Below are 14,583 nucleotides of genomic sequence, written 5' to 3' on the forward strand. Positions count from 1 at the left end.
TAGTTCTAGGTATGAGCTTTCGTGTGCATGCAACTTAGTTGGTCTTTAAGGTGCTACTGGAAGGAATTTTTTTATTTTGTTTTGACTATGGCAGACCAACACGGCTACCCATCTGTAAAAGGACTTCTTTCATAGCACTTGGTGCTTTCTGAACATTAAAGCATTTTCATGTATTTTTCTCTCAGCAATCCTTCATTACTATAACCCTGCAGGGTAGGTCAGCATCTGCCATTATTGCTTATGAAAGCTGAGACTGGAAGGAAAGGGTTTCCCTAAGGCAGGCATTTTCAAAGTCCACTTCAGGGGCCTAATTCGGCCTGCCAGTTGGTTTAATCTAACCCCCTGTGGCAGTTTATTTCCCGGGGTAAAATCCTTAAAAAAGGTCAACAACTTTGGTGGGCCCTTTGGACGGCCCTCACGGCCCTTCACTTCATCAAATCTGGCCCTCTTTGCAAAAAGTTTGGACACCACTGCTAAGGCCACCTACTGAGTTCATTGCAGGGACAAGATTTGTCCCAAGGCGTGCTTTTTTCCAAGAAAAATAGGTGGCAGAACTTCACCACGAAGTTGTTACAGTAAGTCACTGAGCAACTCAGGGCAGCTCTGAACAGATACCGGTTTGACAACAGCTGCATTCACTGCCCACAAAAGTGCTAAAAGCTATGACGAGCTGTTTCCCTAGCTATTTCCCAAGCACAATTCAAAGTGTTGGTGTTGACCTTTAAAGCCCTCAACGGCCTCGGCCCAGTATACCTGAAGGAGCGTCTCCACCCCCATTGTTCTGCCCAGACACTGAGGTCCAGGGCCTTCTGGCAGTTCCCTCACTGCGAGAAGCAAAGCTACAGGGAACTAGGCAGAGGGCCTTCTCGGTAGTGGCCCCCGCCCTGTGGAACGCCCTCCCATCAGATGTCAAGGAGATAAACAACTACCTGACATTTAGAAGACATCTTAAGGCAGCCCTGTTCAGGGAAGTTTTTAATGTGTGACACTTTGATGTATTTTTAATCTTTGTTGGAAGCCGCCCAGAGAGGCTGGGGAAACCCAGCCAGATGGGCAGGGTACAAATAATAAATTATTGTTGTTGTTGTTGTTGTTGTTGTTGTTGTTGTAGAGGCCTAGCTGGAAGCTCAAAGCCCACCTCCGACTTCAAGCTTCTGGGAGGGCTGAGTCACCACCCTGTTAGAGGCAGCTCTGGGGCTTATTTTGGTTTTTGTTAGTATTTTAGTACTTTAAATGTTTTTGTTTTGTTTTCAAAATAAGCCCACCACCACGACATAGGAAATGGATTGAAGAAAAGGAAATATGAATTGGCCCCACCCCATCGCTTGACCCGTCGCAGCTGGGAGCTGCGTGGAGTCACAGCTCTAAACAAAAAAGTGTAGATTCGAACATGCTTGGCATCTTCCATATTGACTTGGGCTTTCGTTTTCGGAAAGTATGTAGAGTCGAGAAGCAGGTGAAGGGAGCGCCAGCCTGCCACAGTGCCCACCTGAGAGGTACTGGAACTGTGCTCTGGCATTCTCCGGCCGAAAAACCCCCACTGGTCCTAAGGCTTCCTGGCTTACAACTCACTATCTTAGCTTACTGTGTTACACCGGCTCTCAGGGGCATCTTTCATCTTGTCAACTTTCATGTAGACAAGAGAATGAATCAGCCCATGATACAGTTGTCTAAACGAGCACATGGGGTATTGATACAAGAAAATCTGAAATGGTGGGCTAGAAAGGAACAGTGGAAGCCTATAGGGGTGAAGAGTAGATGTAATGGAAATTAGCAGGCTGGATATAGTGTGTTGCAAGGCTGTTCTGAACCGCCCCCCCCCCAATACTAAAATCTGACTAAATTGATGTCAGTATGGTGTGTGCTTGATGGAATGTGCCTCTTTGTTGCTGAATGCAGCACAAAACGTAGTGTCTACATTACAATTCCTGGAACAGTCGAGGGGTGACTCGCGGAGCAATCAGCTTTTATAGACGGAATTTGTTTTTTGTCATTATCTGTGATAGGATACTGGGATCTCCATCTCCCCACAGTAGGGAAACATTATGTAGCACATACAGATTTAGCTTTAACTCACACAAAGTGATTTTTATGGCCCATAGCAAAATTACTTGCGCATGACTCACATTTTTGGCTGGCTTGTGCTTTTGCGGGAGTCGCTCTTGCTCGCAAATGACTGCAGAAACATCTTGCTGTATCGTTACCATAATTGCTAAACTGTCTAAAGTCATTACACTCAAATTTCTGCTGCGGCACTGGCTGGACAGCATGTTTTATTTATTTATTATAGTGTGTGTGTGTGTGTGTGTGTGTGTGTGTGTGTGCGTGTGCTGTTTCTGAGTGATTTGACAGACGCTAGAAATACCTGCGTTGACAATATAGTCTGTTCTCGCCTATTGTCTGTAGTCTAGACAGGCTGTAAATATGTCTCTTTGACATATCATACAGCAAGATATTTGGAGTACTGTATTTTGTTCATCTCTTCCAGATTAGCCATCCATTTCTTGGCTTCCCTCCACCCCCACATTAGAAGCAGAATGGACAATGATCCCAATCTAAAAAAACCAAAGAGGAAGACTGTCAGGTGATTTAAAATTGTCTATATCATACACTCAACTTAATATATCCTTCTTGGATTAGGTGATTTGTGGAATGAATTCTGCTGAGAGGCAGTCCACACGTTCTCCTTTCACTAGGGAAACCCAGAACCATTTATGTTGGATCACTGTTTCCCTTTCCTTCAGTCTCAGCTATTCCATCTCTCCTTTGTGGACTGGATATATTTTCTGGTTGCATATCTACAAGCTGACCTGGAGGAGATGGAGGAACACATCTCCTGGATTGCTGGCAACTGCAACCTAAGTACCTCTTTTCCAAGATGGGTGAGGGCTGAGAGATGAACAGGTGGCAACAGAAACAAAGGTGTTTGTCAACTTGTTGCTTAGCAGGGTTGGGGTGCAGAACGAATGCCTCATTCATTTCTTGTGGAATCCTATATATGTGCCCTAATGACATAATTCAAATACATACTTGTTAGAAGAGAATGCACATTCTAGGACTTCCGGGTTGGCGCCATCGCCGAATGGCAGACTCCCTCCGAGCTCCGGAGGGAGCCTGCTCGGCAGGGGCTGGGTTCTACCGCGTCGGCGTTGCGGGGACCCTCAAAAACCATGGGCGCTGAAACCCATGGGCATGGTGACTCGGCGGGCACCGTTTGCGCCCCCCCCACCCGCGAAGGAGCCTTTTTAAAAGCTACGGAGCGGGTGCCGGGGGTGGTGGTGGTGCTATGAGTCCTCCGCTTCCCCTACCGAGCGAAGCCGCATGCCATTTGGCGGAGAGCGCTGACTTCTTCCATTGAAAATTTGGATTAAAAAGAACAACCCGTGAGTAATTGGAAACTGGACTTAAAAAGGGAAAAATTTTTAAATTCGGAGCGAGCTGGGGAGGTGCAAAAAGGAAGTCAGTCTCCCCCCTGTCGTAGAGGATTTAAAGCAAAGGATTTAACAACTAAGATCGAGTGCTACCTGATTTTGATAAAGTCACTAATTTCACGATGGAAAATTATAAGACTGGGCTGGAGGAGAAAAGTAGAACGTGAGCTAAAATGCAACCCCCCCCCCCCCGGGAACCTGGAGCGATCCACAAGAGCACCGGGAGAGGAGAAACAGAGGCTTTGACAGCTGTCAAAGGAGCTGTCAAAGCTGAAGAATAAAAAGAGAACTTTGTTATGAGGACTTTGCCGGTTACATTTGTTACAAATTAGATATAAATTGTTTAAAACAAGGAATAACAAGTTACTTTGACTGTTGGGTGCGATCTGGAAGGAAACTGAGTTACTATAATCCCTCTAGAGGGGCTGTGGGACACTACAAGTATTGCTGGTATGGAATTTGAATTGGACTTTTTATCTCCTGGGAAACTGCAGAAATGGAACACTATTTTGTCTACAGAGGTCTCTACACTAAAGGAGACAATAGATTTATCTATTGAAGAATGGAAGGGACTTGACATAAAGTTTTGTTCCTGAATAACAAAGCCTCTGTAGGGGATTTAGAAGCTTTTGGAATTGGAACATTTTTGCAGGAGAGCAGGAAAAGAAATTAGAGGAAAGTGAGGAGAGAGAATAATAAGAACAACATGAACAACAAGAATTGGACAAAGCTGGAAGTGGGAACATTTGGGACATCCAGATTTGAAAGGTCTAAAGAAACAAAATTGGAGTTTTTACTCTTAAATACAGAGATCTGGATGGAAAAAATGGACCTTTTTGAGATAGAGCTTTTCCAAGATTGGACGCTTGAAACTAAAGATGATCAAAAAGACGGCAAAGACTATTAAAAAGACGGCAAAGTGGACTTGTGAAAGATTTCGGCCTAGATGTGGGATCTCCAGGATGACAACAGGCATTGATGGACATTGGGGAACGCAACCGGGAAAGGGGGGAGGGAAATTTGGAATCCAAAGGGTGTTAAATTATATTTTATTCTTTGTTCTATTTTCTTTTATTTTAATCTGTTCTGCATATTAAAGAGGGGTACTCGTCGAAGGGAGCGGGGTCGATTTTAGGGGATGGAAAAACATTCTTAACATTGGGTTAACTATAATAAGTTTAAAATTTGGGGTAAGAACTTGCTGAATCTATTTGAAGGAATTGGAATACAAGAGGGGGTGGGGTGGGGAAGTCCTGGCAAGATGCTAATGAAAATAAGGTTATAAAATGGATGTTTTATTTCTGTTATATTTGAAAATGTTCAATAAATATTATTAAAAAAAAAAGAAAAAAAAGAGAATGCATATTCTATGCAAACCAAGTTTGTTAATATACTCTTGCATGCATTGGGATTCTGAAATTTTCTTCTTTATCCCTTTTTTGATTTATTTATTTTAATGTGCATATGTATGAATATGTAATTGCATGCCTAAAAGCTTAGGAGTTTCTGACCTGGCTTGGATATTGTAACCAACCAATTCTATTTCAAACTAACCATACTGTGTTGTTTTGTCCAATATGAGAATGGCCATTAAATTGTCGTTTATTCGAAGAAGGCAGAAGCAGTAGCCACAATTTCATCTTGGCTACTGCTTGGCTACTGCTTGGACGAATTATAGTTTAAAACTCTTCAGAGTTTGTTGAGATTCAGAGAAAATGACAAACTGTGGCGAGTTGAAAATGGCAGTGGGTGTTTCCTCATGGCCATGCCAGCAGAAGAGACTGGAGGAAGGGAGTACATGGACCCAAGCTTCATACATGTAATGCTGGTTTAGCCACAAGTGAGTAATCACCCAAACATTGATGCTCCTATTTCCCCATAATCCACAATATAATTGCCCACAGTATGGAACAGAGAAGAGGAACAAAGAAAAGGGTCTTATAGATAGCATCCTCCATGAGATCACCTCCCAGACCATGCAGAATTGCTGACTGGTTTGTGCCCTGGCCAAAATTGGATGGCGCCATTTGCATAAGGTTACTCTGCACCTCCACAAGTGGCAGCTTTGCTTCCTTTGATTTCCATGAGGGTCAGGGTTTGACCTTCTTATTCCATCCTGTCTATTAAATGGATGTCGACATTCATTTTATGACACCTCAAACAGAAAAGACATGGGCAAATTGTACAGCCCATGACTAGTAAGTTTAAAATAACATTAATATTTTCATTTTCTGATCGTTTTTTAAACAGCATCTACATTTTTTAGCTGTTTGATTTCAGCATCATCTCTGAAAATAACTGAACACATTTATTTTCACAGCCAGGGGTCTATTTTCTCTCTGACGCTTGTACATTCTGCCCATTAGAATGAATGTGAGTTATATACACATGTTCGAGGGACAACAATATATACACACACACACACACACACACACACACACACACACACACACACGGTCACATGTATGATAAGGTGAAAGAGCAAGTTATTGATTATTTGACAAAATAGAAATGAATTATCCCCATTATTTTTAAGTGTATCCAGTTGAACAAGAATATATCCAAGAAAAATCCATTTGAAATATTTTCTTTTCTGCATCTGTAGACCACCTATGTTATTTGGAGCATTATATAAAGCAGCACCCCAAAACTTGCCACCTACTGTTGTCATGATATGTCATAAGAAGTAAAAATGAGTGTTAAGCTATTCACCTCTGAGCACAGAGATATTCACATGCCTTGATGATTTAATAGCCAGATTCAGCTGTAAGAGAGCACTTAATTCAACTCTAAATGCTTCTGTGATGGCCCACAGAGGTTACTCTTGTTCATATTATCCAGCAATGATGGACATAATTTCCTAGGAACCTCCCTGGAGCCATCCCCAATGTAATGAATTGAAGCTAGCCAAGCGGCTGGGTGTTATCTGCACACGGGCATTTAACTGAAGCTTCTGTAGAAGTTCTTAGTAGTCTGTGGCAATAGCCTGACGAGACACTGAATATATATACAGTGGTACCTCGGGTTAAGTACTTAATTCGTTCCGGAGGTCCGTTCTTAACCTGAAACTGTTCTTAACCTGAAGCACCACTTTAGCTAATGGGCCTCCTGCTGCTGCCACGCCGCCGGAGCACGATTTCTGTTCTCATCCTGAAGCAAAGTTCTTAACCCGAGGTACTATTTCTGGGTTAGCAGAATCTGTAACCTGAAGCGTATGTAACCCGAGGTACCACTGTGTCTCTCTGTGTGTATATATATATGTCAGGGGTTCAAGGAGAGAGGCGCAGATGAGGGAGGAGACAGAGAGCGAGGGGGAAGGATTCCAGGGTGACGAGGAAGAGGATGACAATGACCCAAGATTGTCCATGAGTCCGTCCAGTGAATTGGAGGACTCCCAAAAGGGAGCCCCCCTGGGCAAGCCAAGGGGAGCTAGAGGGGGAAGCAGTCAGGAGCAGGGGAACGAAGGGGAAACCCCCAGGGGGAGTTGGAGATCGGGACCGGCTTCTCCGCCGGAACGGAGTGAAGGGGGTGGAGTGACCAGTGTGTCAGAAGGAGCAGAACAGGGAGCAGAGAGGGGAAGGAGATCGGGGCAAGACGTCCTGACGGAAGGGGCGGAGAGTAGTACCGAGAGCAGTGTAACTGTCGGAGGGAAGGTCAGAAGCAACGTACGCACGCCAAGTTCAAAATGGGAGGCGCGCGGAAGTGAAGAGAGTCCTGGGGAGGAGCCTGGTCCCAAAGCGCGAAGGAGGGGGGAGGAGGCGCCAGAGGATTCAGCCTCTGGAGAGTCCCGAAGGGAGAGAACACAGGGGGGCAGAAAGACCCTGCGTAAAAGGAAGGAGAGGAAGAGGTGGACCAGTACAAGCCTCTTAAACTGGTGTAGAGGCGGGACTGACTCAGAGGGGACTTCGGCGGTCTAAGCGTAACAGACGTAGAGCCACGGAGCTCGGATGTAAAGCTAAGAATGTTCTTCAATAAAAGCTTTTGTACATAAGCCGGACTGGACTTTGGTCTCTTGTGAGCTGGGACCACGGGTGACTCTGACAATATATATATATATATATATATGTGTGTGTGTGTGTGTGTGTGTATATATATATATATATATGTATATGTATATGTATATGTATATGTATATGTATATATGTATCAGCATACTTAGGAATTGTGTTAGAAAATGTGGGCCATGATCCTAATTGCATGTACCTGGGAGTAGTCAAAATTCAATAGGGCTGACTTCAAAGTAGACATGGTTAGGATTGTGTTGTCTTTTAGTAATGTTACTCAGAGACAATTCGCAATTGGGTGTTACATTGCAGAGAATTAGAGCACTACAAATTTATACTACAGTATAACTGGCATGGTCTCTTACGAAGAATCTTGGGAAATAACTAGCACTCCTTCAAATTAAGAGTAGTGCCACTCATATCTAAAATATACTTTAGTTTCAGTGTCTCCAGCCACTTGCTTCACTCTCCATAGACATGTTGGTATAAAGGTACCAACAAATGCTCCCTCTGTGTAATGCTCTAGAGAGGTGTAGTGATGCCATTTGCACTTCTGGGAGTTCACCCAGCATCTCTATTAATGCGAGAAAAACACAACTTTATACATAACTGTTGCCTGCCAGGAATGTACTGCATTTCAAGGGTTGCCAATATTTGGGGGCTCATTGTCCCATTTGGAAATTGGAAAACATTTGTGGGTACCACCACAAAATGACTATAGTAAGGCCATGGCTTGCCACAAAATGGCTGCCACAACAAAGGACAAGTAACCTGCCTAAAAAAACTGAGTGCAAGGCAGAGTTGGGTTCTGAGCCCCAGAATACAAAGCCACTCATTTGCTTACGCAATTTTCAAAGAAAGTATTACGTTTGTGACAAAGCCCCTCCTTCTTCTTTGTACATGTTCGTTGTATGTAGACTTTGTTTGATTTTTTAAAAAATAAGAAATATATAGAGCTCTCCTGTCACCATTGCAGGATCACTCAGTAATTGATTCTCCCCACCTCGGCTTGTGTAATGATCACTTGGGAAACAGCGTGTTGATCAGTTTTGCTCCCAAATGTTGGCATTTAGCAGAGAAATAGTGACTGATGTATCCAGTGTGCCTTTTTTTTTTTAAGGGTGGCTTAAAAAGAGCTCCTTAATGAAAAAAATGCCCAGGTTTGAAAAATCAGTCAGTTTAATTACTGTGTTTTATGAAGGCCATCACCCATTGCTGATTACTAGAGTGATAAAATCTTTGGCTTTGGTAGCCTCAGTAGGGGGTAAGCCGGTGTAAGTAGAGGCAAAGCCCAGTAATTATCACCCTAAATCCTTGTGTTTCTCATTACAATATTCCTTAATTTGTGTTACCATACAGTCTTTGAGGTCTTTAATGTACATATCGGTTCATACACCAACAGGAATAAAAGCTGTGTCTTCAGCTACACTCTTAATCTAAAATGAAATATGTGCACTTAAAGTGGTTTAACTTGCTTCCTGCCCATTCTGGAGATGTGTGTGATAGATTGTGATATGTGTATATATTAAGGCCTGCTACTGCAGTGGGAGGGCCCGAGGAAGCCTGTTGCAGCTGCAGCAGACCCTCCCCTGGGCCTTTTGGGGGGCGGCCGGGGCTCCTCCCAGCAGCCCACTGGGGCTTGCTGCAGCTGCGACCATCTGTCAGGGGGGGCAGCGGGAGGACCCCATGGAGCCACTTGGCTGTGGAATATTGAGGGCTTTTTTGTGGGTATGGTAGTAGTGATGTATGGAAGTAAGAGCGGGGGGGGGGCAGTGGAAGGACCCCATGGAGCCACTTGGCTGTGGAATATTGAGGGCTTTTTTGTGGGTATGGTAGTAGTGATGTATGGAAGTGAGAGCAGGACCATAAAGAAGGCTAATCACCGAAGAATTGATGCTTTTGAATTATGGTGCTGGAGGAGACTCTTGAGAGTCCCATGGACTGCAATAAGATCAAACCTATCCATTCTTGAGGAAATCAGCCCTGAGTGCTCACTGGAAGGACAGATCGTGAAGCTGAGGTTCCAGTACTTTGGCCACCTCAGGAGAAGAGAAGACTCCCTGCAAAAGACCCTGATGTTGGGAAAGATGGAGGGCACAAGGAGAAGGGGACGACAGAGGACGAGATGGTTGGACAGTGTTCTCGAAGCTACCAGCATGAGTCTGACCAAACTGCGGGAGGCAGTGGAAGACAGGAGTGCCTGGCGTGCTCTGGTCCTTGGGGTCACGAAGAGTCGGACACGACTATACAACAACGAGCACCCAGGGCACCGAAAAGACGGCACCCCTGCCTGCTGCCTCAGGTAAGGCGGATGATTTTGCCTCGTCGTGAGCATTGAAATAAGATTCAACAGCCAGTCCAGTCAACACTTGAACCTGGAATGGAGAGGAGACACCGCCTTGTCCTTTTCCTCAGGAAGCAAAATGTCTTAGGCTGACCCTGAGTCAGGCAAACCAATAAAAGGCAACAACAGCTACTCGCTGCTCACCTGCCCTTTCTCTCTCGCCTGCCCCAACGGGAAGGGGCAGCCTCTTGTTCCTCTGCCTTCAATTCTCTGGGCGAGTGAGCAGCATGAACAGCAGAGGTAACTGAGCTGCTGCCACGAATAAAGCCATTATTCAGAGTTATCCAATAAAATATTGTTAGTATTATTATTAACGAATAATAATAATACTTACCATTTAGTTAATTGTAGATTGGTCGGGATGGTTGTTTGCAAGAATCGTTTTACTGTTTTTAGAATTTGTATTTATTTGCATTTTGTCTTGTACACCCTTTTGGTGGTCGGTGAAGCAGTTTATAAATTTGCTAAATAAATAAATGTACAGTGGTACCTCGGGTTACATATGCTTCAGGTTACAGACTCCGCTAACCCAGAAATAGTGGTCGCTTCAGGATGAGAACAGAAATTGTGCTCCGGCGGCGCGGCAGCAGCAGGAGGCCCCATTAGCTAAAGTGGTGCTTCAGGTTAAGTACAGTTTCAGGTTAAGAACGGGCCTCTGGAACGAATTAAGTACTTAACCAGAGCCTAGGACTTGCCGATCAGAAGGTCGGAAGTTCGAATCCCCGCGATGGGGTGAGCTCCCGTTGCTCGGTCCCAGCTCCTGCCAACCTAGCAGTTCGAAAGCACCCCAAAGTGCAAGTAGATAAATAGGTACCGCTCCGGCAGGAAGGTAAACGGCATTTACGTGCGCTGCTCTGGTTCGTCAGAAGCTGTTTAGTCATGCTGGCCACATGACCTGGAAGCTGTATGCCAATAAACAGCCTTGGCCAATAAAGCGAGATGAGCGCCACAACCCCAGAGTCGGCCACAACTAGACCTAATGGTCAGGGGTCCCTTTACCTTTACCTTTACCTTTACCACTGTATATGTTGCTTAATGCCAAACATAGTCTTCTAAGCCATTTGCAAAGTCACACAACATTAAAATATCAACAACCATTATTAAAAGAGGCAACAGGAGAATCCCGTTAAAATGACGCCAATTAATATGGGAGATGAACGTTTTGTGGAATGCCAGTACAGATGAGGCCTTTCAGCAAGGAGACCCCACTCCATAACATTGGGGCTGCTACCAGTGTGGGGAGGGGGAGATAACGACTGCCTCTGCCTTAAGGCAGTAATCATGAGGCCACTTCAACCAGGTTCCATTTGTTATCTTAACTGGGCAGTGAAGAGAAAATTGGTATTTCTAACCTGATCCATAGTAATTTAGGGATTTTTATGTTAAGTTACAAGAGCTTAAAACTGGCTGGGTATGAAATGGGTGCTGCTTGTCACCCAGGCCATGAAATTCTACATCAAACAAATGAAATACTGTGAAAATCCCTGAAACGAGAAGTAATTGACTAGAAATATTATCTTATAGAATTAAAAAAAATAACCAAAATCAAAAAGTTTAAGGAAAAAATTTGAAAAATCTAGAACCTTACCCCCTTTCTTTGAATTTGGTCATTTAAGGTTTATGATTTCTCTATTTCCTTCTGAGGAAACTGAATAGTTCAGTGAAACGAGGTTTGTAGCCGGCATCCCGTTAAGGCTTTGTTCAATTCTAGGTTTTTCTAATTTTTTCCTTAAACTTTTTGATTTTGGTTATTTAGTTTAATTCTATAAAATAATATTTCAAGTCAATTACTTCTCATTTCAGGGATTTTCACGGTATTTCATTTGTTTTGTGTAATTTCTCAGTTCCGCGACTGTCTTTTTTCTACTGATGAAATTCTACATCAGCTGCATGCTTTGCAACAGCTATAAGGGAAACAATACATTGCAGTCATCTAAACATGAGGACAGGCATCCCCCAGTCCATTGAGTGATCTGCAGTATCTGTCTATAAGGAAGCGGGACGACATGTTGAACTGGTCCGTAGCCTAGGTGTGGTTGTAGAGGAGCCTTCTAGCACAGCACCCTGGTTCATAAACAGATATTCTCCCGGGGCAGTGGGGGTCAGGAGGCAGAAGCTGTACTGAATTTCCTAATATTGTACAAGAAGGAAGGAAAATGCACTTTTAAAAGTAATATAGCATCATTAACATTGTGTAGCATCTTAATAAGGAACCATGAAATAGTGTATTTAAAATAACAAATTTAGCCAGGATGAGGAGGGAAGTAAACTTATTTCCCAAGAACATTTTCTTGTTTTTTTCTATATACACACAGTAAGATCAGCTTGACTAGGAAATTGTTACAGCTATTTCCCTGCGCTACAGGGAATTGAGTGAAAAAAATGTTCAGTGCCAATATGGGTTAAAGTGATATCACATTAATGTAATGGTGTTCTTGTTTGTGAAATTCAGCTGAACAGGCATGCTCTCCTCCTTACTAGTACCAGCATATGTTTTCTGGAGGAATATCTTCTAAAACAAGAATTCGTTTGTATAATTAATCATCTTTATGATTCTTCTGTGGTTTGAGCCTGTCACTTTCAATAGCAACCTTGGTTGTGAGGGAGGACTTAATTATGGTGTTAAAATGCTTTTTCCTTAATGGTTGGTGAAGTTGTGTGTTGTATAAATGTATGGCGCAATGGAATGTATGTCTTGATAAGGAGCCGGTTAGCCTAAAATTGCAGCACATTACGGAAGAGTTCAGGACATTAATTTGCTCCGTAGAAAAGCGGAAACGACATATTTGAACTATAATTTTATGGTATTTGCAGGCGCTTTGGCTGTGATCCAGCAGACCGCAAGTACACAGGTTTGGTGGCTTTTAAAAAAGCAAAAGATCCATACATTCCTCATGCCAGCCAGGCAGTTCCTTGCCTTTCCGTAGCAGACAGCCAGAGCCTGTGACGCTTGCAACCTTTCGGAAAACAGCTCTTGAGAATTATTAATTTTCAGAGGCAGCCACCTGCTTTAAAAAAATAAAAAAGAGGTACCTCGTTTTAGGCATTTATTTGTATGTCTTTTTGGAATTTGTATTCTACCCTGTAGAAAGTGTCTCAGGACAGCTTAAAATAAATAATAATAAAATTAGTGTCAATATAAAAGGAGGCATACATTCATAACTAAATTGATACACAGAAGAGGTGTCACAGAAAGCAAGTTAACTAATTTCTCACTGGAAGCATCCCAGATAAAAATTTTCAATTAATTTGTACCCCACCTCAAATCCCTCCAAATCAGTATCTCTTTAATTTATTCAATTTCAGTTAATTCTCCAACTGATCCTGCTCCACATCAATCCAGTTCTCTTCAGTTAACCACACTTATTACAGATCTTAAACATATGCGTTGCCCCAAATTAATATCCTACCAGGAACCTGGGTAATCTCCCAGTTCAGTTTCCCCTTCTAGTCATTTCCCACCCAGAAGCACTTAGTGTAGTTCAAGATTTGTGGCTTGGTCCCCTTGGGAAAGAGCCACAGCTCAGTGGTAGAGCATCTGCTTTGCAAGCAGAAGGTTGCAGGTTCAATCCCCGGCGTCTCCCGGTAATACTGGAAATGTCCTATTTCTGAAACCCTGGAGAGCTGCTGCCAGTCAGTGTAGATAATACTGAGCTATATGGACCAGTGGTCTGATTTGGTATAAGGCAACATCCTATGTTCAGCCGTAGCAACATCTCTTCTGTCAACTGAGATTTACACCTCTGACAAAGTGGATTCCAGTCTGCTGGTGTGTATACTATAATACATTTGTGAATGTTTAAGGTGTCACAAGGCATTTTGTTATTTTTGCTGGAGCCCAACTAACCCTTAAAGAGAACCACTGCCAGTTTAGTACAGTATGCAGAATGGGACTGTAAGTGTTAAGATTTTTGTTGGAGTTCTTTTCTCAATGCAGTAAGATATAGAAAGCTAAAGTAAATTTTAAAAAGAACCTGAAAATTGCTACAAAAAGTACAAGTAGAATACTGTACAAAGTCCTCTCTTAAAGGTTGTTCTTAGCCCTTGCCACCCACAGAAGGTAATAGGCCTCCCCTTGGGATTTTTCCTTTCTGCTCTGAGCCAAATAGGCAGAATGAACCATTATTGGATTTCCCGAGGCCGGTGAAGCTTTGGAGTCGGCAAGGGTGCCTGGACTTTCTTTGGTTCAAAAAGTTTGTGGGGAGGGTTGGATTGGAGTGAGACGCAGAACCATCAAGCTCAAGCCAACAATGAAGATGGTGCTGTGGAAAATGAGGGGGAAATGTTAGTGCAGTTCTTTAAACGGTAGGCAGTTTGGCCAACTTGCTAATTTGCTTAACGTTATCTAAGCAGGGGGGATGTGGGTGGCGCTGTGGGTTAAACCACAGAGCCTAGGACTTGCCGATCAGAAGGTCGGCGGTTTGAATCCCCGCGACGGGGTGAGCTCCTGTTGCTCGGTCCCAGCTCCTGCCAACATAGCAGTTAGAAAGCACATCAAAGTGCAAGTAGATAAATAGGTACTGCTCTGGCGGGAAGGTAAATGGCGTTTCCGTGTGCTGCTCTGGTTTGCCAGAAGCGGCTTAGTCATGCTGGCACAAGACCCAGAAGCTGTACGCCAGCTCCATCGGCCAATAAAGCGAGATGAGCGCCGCAACCCCAGAGTCGGCCACAACTGGACCTAATGGTCAGGGGTCCCCTATACCTTTACCTATCTAAGCAGGAACTTATGGACCTCCAGAGGTTGCTCTCCATCCCTCCCAGAGATGATGGGACATGCAATGTCCTGAGAACTGTAAGGTCACAT

The 14,583-nt window shown here is 43.6% G+C and overlaps 1 protein-coding gene across 7 annotated transcripts in view; it reads left to right on the forward strand.

The window, feature by feature from the left end:
• The window catches only part of DYNC1I1 (dynein cytoplasmic 1 intermediate chain 1), a 201,890-nt gene that overhangs the window by 180,260 nt on the left and 7,047 nt on the right, over positions 1-14,583 (forward strand). The gene's annotated exons all lie outside the window — the stretch shown is intronic.

This window comes from Podarcis erhardii, assembly GCF_964252035.2.
Source record: "Podarcis erhardii genome assembly, chromosome: 12".
Taxonomy (NCBI): domain Eukaryota; kingdom Metazoa; phylum Chordata; class Lepidosauria; order Squamata; family Lacertidae; genus Podarcis; species Podarcis erhardii.